Genomic DNA, 7882 nt, shown 5'->3' on the forward strand with positions numbered 1-7882 from the left:
TGTATAGCTGACTTATCATCAAAATGAGGCTATAACTTTATATAGTTTGAAAAATTGTTAGGACACTTTGACCACAAATAAGTTCAAAAGGTCAGATATGGACATCTATATGGCTTATGAAGCATCAGAAGGAGTCTATGAGAATGTATAGAATACACAAGATCGAGGACTCTTTGGCCAGAAATATGTTCCTTGGGTCAAATATGGATTTTTGTATGGCTGACGTAACATCAGAAAGAGTTAACGAGTATATATGGAAAGGTCAAGTTTCAAGTACTCCATGGCCAGAAAAAAATTCAGTATGTCAAATATGGACTTTTGTCAGGAGGCTATAACATCCGAAGATATCAATCTGAATGTATAGGGTTAATCTTTTAGGACTCTTTGGCCAGAATTATGTTAATTAGTTCAAAAGGGGACCTCTGAATAGCTGATTTTTTATTAGAAAGAGTCTATAACTTTATATACTTTAAAAACTTTTGAGGAAATTTTGACCAGAAATAAGTTCAAAAGGTCAGATATGGACATCTACATGGCTTAAGCAGCATTAGAAGGAGTCTATGAGTATGTATAGAAAGTCCGAGATCGAGGACTCTTTGTCCAGAAATATGTTCCTTGGGTCAAATGTGGACTTCTGATTTGACATCAAAAGTAGTCGATGACTTATATAGTTTTAAAAATTTTGAGGACACTTTGACCAGAAAAAAGTTCAAAAGGTCAGATATGGACATCTATATGGCTTATGAAGCATTAGAAGGAGTCTATGAGTATGTTTAGAAAGCCTAAGATCGAGGACTCTTTGACCAGAAATATGTTCTGGAGGTCAAAAGGGGACCTCTGTATAGCTGATTTATCATTAGAAAGAGTCTATAACTTTATATCGTTTAAAAACTTTTGAGGACCCTTTGACCAGAAATAAGTTCAAAAGGTCAGATATGGACATCTATATGGCTTATGTAGTATTAGAAGGAGTCTATGAGCATGTATAGAAAGCCCAAGATCGAGGACTCTTTGGCCAGAAATATGTTCCTTGGGTCAAATGTGGACTTCTGTAAGGTTGATAAGTAATCGACTTATCAGTAATCGACTTATCGAAAAGTAATCGACTTATCGACATCAGAAGGAGTCGATGACTTTATATTGTTTGAAATCTTTTGATGACCGGTTGACCAGAAATAAGTTCAAAAGGTCAGATATAGATATTTCTATGGCTTATGTAGCATTAGAAGGAGTCTATGGGTATGTATAGAAAGCCCAAGATCGAGGACTCTTTGGCCAGAAATATGTTCCTTGGGTCAAATGTGGACTTCTGTAAGGCTGATTTGACATCAAAAGGAGTCGATGACTTTATATAGTTTGAAAAATTTTGAGGACACTTTGACCAGAAATAAGTTCAAAAGGTCAGATATGGACATCTATATGGCTTATGAAGCATTAGAAGGAGTCTAATGAGTATGTTTAGAAAGCCTAAGATCGAGGACTCTTTGACCAGAAATATGTTCTGGAGGTCAAAAGGGGACCTCTGTATAGCTGATTTATCATTAGAAAGAGTCTATAACTTTATATCGTTTAAAAACTTTTGAGGACCCTTTGACCACAAATAAGTTCAAAAGGTCAGAAATAGATATCTATATGGCTTATGTAGTATTAGAAGGAGTCTATGGGTATGTATAGAAAGCCCAAGATCGAGGACTCTTTGGCCAGAAATATGTTCCTTGGGTCAAATGTGGACTTCTGTAAGGCTGATTTGACATCAGAAGGAGTCGATGACTTTATATTGTTTGAAATCTTTTGATGACCGGTTGACCAGAAATAAGTTCAAAAGGTCAGATATAGATATTTCTATGGATTATGTAGCATTAGAAGGAGTCTATGAGTATATATAGTAAGCCCAAGACCGAGGACTCTTTGACCAGAAATATGTTCCTTGGGTCAAATATGGACTTCTGTAAGGCTGATTTGACATCAGAAGGAGTCGATTACTTTATATAGTTTGAAAAATTTTGAGGACACTTTGACCAGAAATAAGTTCAAAAGGTCAGATATGGACATCTATATGGCTTATGAAGCATCAGAAGGAATCTATGAGTATGTATAGAAAGCCCAATATTGAGGACTCTTTGGCCAGAAACATGTTCATGAGGTCAAAAGGGGACCTCTGTATAGCTGACTTATCATCAAAATGAGGCTATAACTTTATATAGTTTGAAAAATTGTTAGGACACTTTGACCACAAATAAGTTCAAAAGGTCAGATATGGACATCTATATGGCTTATGAAGCATCAGAAAGAGTCTATGAGTATGTATAGAAAGCCCAAGATCGAGGACTCTTTGGCCAGAAACATGTTCAGGAGGTCAAAAGGGGACCTCTGTATAGCTGACTTATCATCAAAATGAGGCTATAACTTTATATAGTTTGAAAAATTGTTAGGACACTTTGACCACAAATAAGTTCAAAAGGTCAGATATGGACATCTATATGGCTTATGAAGCATCAGAAGGAGTCTATGAGAATGTATAGAATACACAAGATCGAGGACTCTTTGGCCAGAAATATGTTCCTTGGGTCAAATATGGATTTTTGTATGGCTGACGTAACATCAGAAAGAGTTAACGAGTATATATGGAAAGGTCAAGTTTCAAGTACTCCATGGCCAGAAAAAAATTCAGTATGTCAAATATGGACTTTTGTCAGGAGGCTATAACATCCGAAGATATCAATCTGAATGTATAGGGTTAATCTTTTAGGACTCTTTGGCCAGAATTATGTTAATTAGTTCAAAAGGGGACCTCTGAATAGCTGATTTTTTATTAGAAAGAGTCTATAACTTTATATACTTTAAAAACTTTTGAGGAAATTTTGACCAGAAATAAGTTCAAAAGGTCAGATATGGACATCTATATGGCTTATGAAGCATTAGAAGGAGTCTATGAGTATGTATAGAAAGTCCGAGATCGAGGACTCTTTGTCCAGAAATATGTTCCTTGGGTCAAATGTGGACTTCTGATTTGACATCAAAAGTAGTCGATGACTTATATAGTTTTAAAAATTTTGAGGACACTTTGACCAGAAAAAAGTTCAAAAGGTCAGATATGGACATCTATATGGCTTATGAAGCATTAGAAGGAGTCTATGAGTATGTTTAGAAAGCCTAAGATCGAGGACTCTTTGACCAGAAATATGTTCTGGAGGTCAAAAGGGGACCTCTGTATAGCTGATTTATCATTAGAAAGAGTCTATAACTTTATATCGTTTAAAAACTTTTGAGGACCCTTTGACCACAAATAAGTTCAAAGGGTCAGATATAGATATCTATATGGCTTATGTAGTATTAGAAGGAGTCTATGAGTATGTATAGAAAGCCCAAGATCGAGGACTCTTTGGCCAGAAATATGTTCCTTGGGTCAAATGTGGACTTCTGTAAGGCTGATAAGTAATCGACTTATCAGTAATCGACTTATCGACAAGTAATCGACTTATCGACATCAGAAGGAGTTGATGACTTTATATTGTTTGAAATCTTTTGATGACCGGTTGACCAGAAATAAGTTCAAAAGGTCAGATATAGATATTTCTATGGCTTATGTTAGCATTAGAAGGAGTCTATGGGTATGTATAGAAAGCCCAAGATCGAGGACTCTTTGGCCAGAAATATGTTCCTTGGGTCAAATGTGGACTTCTGTAAGGCTGATTTGACATCAAAAGGAGTCGATGACTTTATATAGTTTGAAAAATTTTGAGGACACTTTGACCAGAAATAAGTTCAAAAGGTCAGATATGGACATCTGTATGGCTTATGAAGCATTAGAAGGAGTCTATGAGTATTCTGTCTATGAGTATGTTTAGAAAGCCTAAGATCGAGGACTCTTTGTCCAGAAATATGTTCCTTGGGTCAAATGTGGACTTCTGTAAGGCTGATTTGACATCAAAAGGAGTCGATGACTTTATATAGATTGAAAAATTTTGAGGACACTTTGACCAGAAATAAGTTCAAAAGGTCAGATATGGACATCTATATGGCTTATGAAGCATCAGAAGGAGTCTATGAGTATGTATAGAAAGCCCAAGATCATCAGAAAGAGTCAACAAGTATTATATGGAATGGTCAAGTTTCGAGTACTCACTCCTTGGCCAGAAAAAAAATCGGTAGGTCAAATATGGACTTTTGTCAGGATGATATAACATCCGAAGATATCAGTCTGAATGTATAGTGAATCATTTAGGACTCTTTGGCCATAAATATGTTCAGTAGGTCGAAAGCGTACCTATGTATACGCTTTTCTTATAACATTATGTGCTTTGCACAAACGATCTAACGTTGAGCATCATTAAAGAAACAGGTTATGCACTTCGTGCAGTGCATTGCATTGCACACCAAAACTAACTCAATGCCATGTTCATTAGAGAGATAACATATGTGTTGTTGCTTTGCATATAGTAACAGAACTAACTCGATCCCATGTTCATTAAAGAGATAACATGTATGTTGTTGCATTGCATTGCATTGCACACACGATCTAACGTTGTGCATTGAAGAATAACATATAGGTTATGCACTTTTTGCATTGCATTGTACAACTGAACTACCTCATTCCCATGTTGATAAAGACATACCGTGTGTTGTTGTATTACATTGCATTGCATTGCATTGCACTAACGATCTAACGTTGTGCACTGAAGAATAACATATAGGTTATGCACTTTTTGCATTGCATTGCACACCAGAACTAAATCATTCCCATGTTCATTAAAGAGATAACGTGTGTTGGTGCATTGCATTGTAAGAACGATCTAACGTTGTGCACTGAAGAATAACATATAGGTTATGCACTTTTCGCATTTGCATTGCATTGCACACCAGAACAAAATCATTCCAATGTTCATTAAAGACATAACGTGTGTTGTTGCATTGCATTGTATTGCCTTGCATTGATTTGCATTGCATTGCATTGCATTGCATTACATTGCAAGAACGATCTAACGTTGTGCACTGAAGATTAACATTATGCACTTTTCTCGCATTGCATTGCACACCAGAAACTACCTCATTCCCATGTTGATCCCACTCGTTATGTCTTGCACACCAAGACATAACGAGTGTTTTTGCATTGCATTATATTGCATTATATTGATTTGCATTGCTTTGCACTGCATTGCATTGCATTGCATTGCAGTAACGATCTAACGTTGTGCACCTAAGAATAACATATAGGTTATGCACTTTTCGCATTGCATTGCATTGCACACCAGAACTAAATCATTCCAATGTTCATTAAAGACATAACGTGTGTTGTTGCATTGCATTGTATTGCCTTGCATTGATTTGCATTGATTTGCATTGCTTTGCATTGCTTTGCATTGCTTTGCATTGCTTTGCATTGCTTTGCATTGCTTTGCATTGCTTTGCATTGCTTTGCACTGCATTGCATTGCTTTGCACTGCATTGCATTGCATTGTAAGAACGATCTAACGTTGTGCACTGAAGAATAACATATAGGTTATGCACTTTTCGCATTGCATTGCATTGCACACCAGAACTAAATCATTCCCATGTTAATTAAAGACATAACGTGTGTTGTTGCATTGCATTGCAATGCATTGCATTGCATTGCATTGCATTACATTGATTTGCATTGCTTTGCACTGAATTGCATTGCATTGCACTAACGATCTAACTTTGTGCACTGAAGAATAACATATTAGGTTCTGCACTTTTTGCATTGCATTGCATTGCACACCAGAACTAAATCATTCCCATGTTCATTATAGAGATGATATTTGTGTTGTTGCATTGCATTGCATTGCATTTAATTGCATTGCACTAACGATCTAACGTTGTGCACTGAAGAATAACATATAGGTTATGCACTTTTCGCATTTGCATTGCATTGCACACCAGAACAAAATCATTCCCATGTTCATTATAGAGATGATATGTGTGTTGTTGCATTGCATTGCTTTGCTTTGCCTTTGCATTGCATTGCATTGCATTGCATTGCATTACATTGCACGAACGATCTAACGTTGTGTACTGAAGAATAACATATAGGTTATGCACTTTTCGCATTGCATTGCACACCAGAAACTACCTCATTCCCATGTTGATCCCACTCGTTATGTCTTGCACACCAAGACATAACGAGTGTTTTTGCATTGATATTGCATTATATTGATTTGCATTGCTTTGCACTGCATTGCATTGCATTGCATTGCATTGCATTGCATTGCACTAACGATCTAACGTTGTGCACCTAAGAATAACATATAGGTTATGCACTTATCGCATTGCATTGCATTGCACACCAGAACTAAATCATTCCCATGTTAATTAAAGACATAACGTGTGTTGTTGCATTGCATTATTGTATTGCATTGCATTGATTTGCATTGATTTGCTTTGCTTTGCATTGCTTTGCACTGCATTGCATTGCATTGTATGAACGATCTAACGTTGTGCACTGAAGAATAACATATAGGTTATGCACTTTTCGCATTGCATTGCATTGCACACCAGAACTAAATCATTCCCATGTTAATAAAAGACATAACGTGTGTTGTTGCATTGCATTGTATTGCAATGCATTGCATTGCATTACATTGATTTGCATTGCTTTGCACTGAATTGCATTGCATTGCACTAACGATCTAACTTTGTGCACTGAAGAATAACATATTAGGTTATGCACTTTTTGCATTTCATTGCATTGCACACCAGAACTAAATCATTCCCATGTTCATTAAAGAGATAACGTTTGTTGGTGCATTGCATTGCACAAACGATCTAACGTTGTGCACTGAAGAATAACATATAGGTTATGCACATTTTGCATTGCATTTCACACCAGAACTAAATCATTCCCATGTTCATTAAAGACATAACGTGTGTTTGTTGCATTGATTTGCATTGCTTTGCACTGCATTGCATTGCATTGCACTAACGATCTAACGTTGTGCACTGAAGAATAACATATAGGTTATGCACTTTTCGCATTGCATTGCATTGCACACCAGAACTAAATCATTCCCATGTTAATTAAAGACATAACGTGTGTTGTTGCATTGCATTGCAATGCATTGCATTGCATTGCATTACATTGATTTGCATTGCTTTGCACTGAATTGCATTGCATTGCACTAACGATCTAACTTTGTGCACTGAAGAATAACATATTAGGTTCTGCACTTTTTGCATTGCATTGCATTGCACACCAGAACTAAATCATTCCCATGTTCATTATAGAGATGATATTTGTGTTGTTGCATTGCATTGCATTGCATTTAATTGCATTGCACTAACGATCTAACGTTGTGCACTGAAGAATAACATATAGGTTATGCACTTTTTGCATTGCATTGTACAACTGAACTACCTCATTCCCATGTTGATAAAGACATAACGTGTGTTGTTGTATTACATTGCATTGCATTGCATTGCACAAACGATCTAACGTTGTGCACTGAAGAATAACATATAGGTTATGCACTTTTCGCATTTGCATTGCATTGCACACCAGAACAAAATCATTCCCATGTTCATTATAGAGATGATATGTGTGTTGTTGCATTGCATTGCTTTGCTTTGCCTTTGCATTGCATTGCATTGCATTGCATTACATTGCACGAACGATCTAACGTTGTGTACTGAAGAATAACATATAGGTTATGCACTTTTCGCATTGCATTGCACACCAGAAACTACCTCATTCCCATGTTGATCCCACTCGTTATGTCTTGCACACCAAGACATAACGAGTGTTTTTGCATTGATATTGCATTATATTGATTTGCATTGCTTTGCACTGCATTGCATTGCATTGCATTGCATTGCATTGCACTAACGATCTAACGTTGTGCACCTAAGAATAACATATAGGTTATGC

This window comes from Abramis brama (genome assembly GCF_963993115.1).
Source record: "Abramis brama genome assembly, chromosome: 20".
Taxonomy (NCBI): domain Eukaryota; kingdom Metazoa; phylum Chordata; class Actinopteri; order Cypriniformes; family Leuciscidae; genus Abramis; species Abramis brama.